The sequence below is a fragment of the Nanorana parkeri genome, unplaced genomic scaffold, assembly GCF_000935625.1.
Source record: "Nanorana parkeri isolate BGI_ZX_2015 unplaced genomic scaffold, ASM93562v1 scaffold8613, whole genome shotgun sequence".
Taxonomy (NCBI): Eukaryota; Metazoa; Chordata; class Amphibia; order Anura; family Dicroglossidae; genus Nanorana; species Nanorana parkeri.
In genome coordinates this window covers 1-947 of record NW_017314690.1, presented here as the reverse complement: position 1 = coordinate 947, position 947 = coordinate 1, and the positions used below count along the sequence as shown (strand labels likewise).

General features: G+C 58.7%; 1 long non-coding RNA gene across 1 annotated transcript; it reads left to right on the top strand.

Moving 5' to 3' along the window:
- Window positions 1-37: 37 nt before the first annotated feature.
- Window positions 38-947, top strand: LOC108804262. The gene is made up of 3 exons (XR_001942347.1): window positions 38-128; window positions 205-308; window positions 917-947. It is a non-coding gene; the product is annotated as an uncharacterized LOC108804262 (long non-coding RNA).

The window sequence follows — 947 nt, the reverse complement described above, 5'->3', positions numbered from 1 at the left end:
GAGGCCTCAGCATTGGTGTCCTCGGCTTGTGTTTCGGCTCTCTGTAGGACAGTCTGCCTCTCTGGACGATGATGGTGGAATGGAGTGAGGAGCAGAGGAGTGCAGGAGACACGGAGGCCTTGTACCAGGTAAGATCCGGTCCTCCCTACCGGCTTTGAGGTCATTTTGTCTTTCTATGAGATTATTAATCCCGACTTCCTGCAGAAACTTGTCCTCAACCCAAACCTGACAAAGACCATGAAGGTTAAATACCTGGACTGGACCTACCGGACTCGGGGTTACAAGAGAGCCAAGAAAGTCTTCAGCAGGTGAGGGGAGCGTTGGGTCCCGTTAGACGGTCTCGGTAGGGGAGCGTTGGGTCCCGTTAGACGGTCTCGGTATTAGGGGAGCGTTGGGTCCCGTTAGACGGTCTCGGTAGGGGAGCGTTGGGTCCCGTTAGACGGTCTCGGTAGGGGAGCGTTGGGTCCCGTTAGACGGTCTCGGTAGGGGAGCGTTGGGTCCCGTTAGACGGTCTCGGTAGGGGAGCGTTGGGTCCCGTTAGACGGTCTCGGTAGGGGAGCGTTGGGTCCCGTTAGACGGTCTCGGTAGGGGAGCGTTGGGTCCCGTTAGGCGGTCTCGGTAGGGGAGCGTTGGGTCCCGTTAGACGGTCTCGGTAGGGGAGCGTTGGGTCCCGTTAGACGGTCTCGGTAGGGGAGCGTTGGGTCCCGTTAGACGGTCTCGGTAGGGGAGCGTTGGGTCCCGTTAGACGGTCTCGGTAGGGGAGCGTTGGGTCCCGTTAGACGGTCTCGGTAGGGGAGCGCAGTGGCGGGTTGGGAAGCGCACACTGTGGGATGGGGAACCTTCTGGAGGGAATTGTCGGACATAATAATCTGACTGATCACAGTGAAGTGTCTCACCTCTGGTGTCTCTCTCTCAGCTTACATGAGAACCGCCCATTCTCCGAGGAG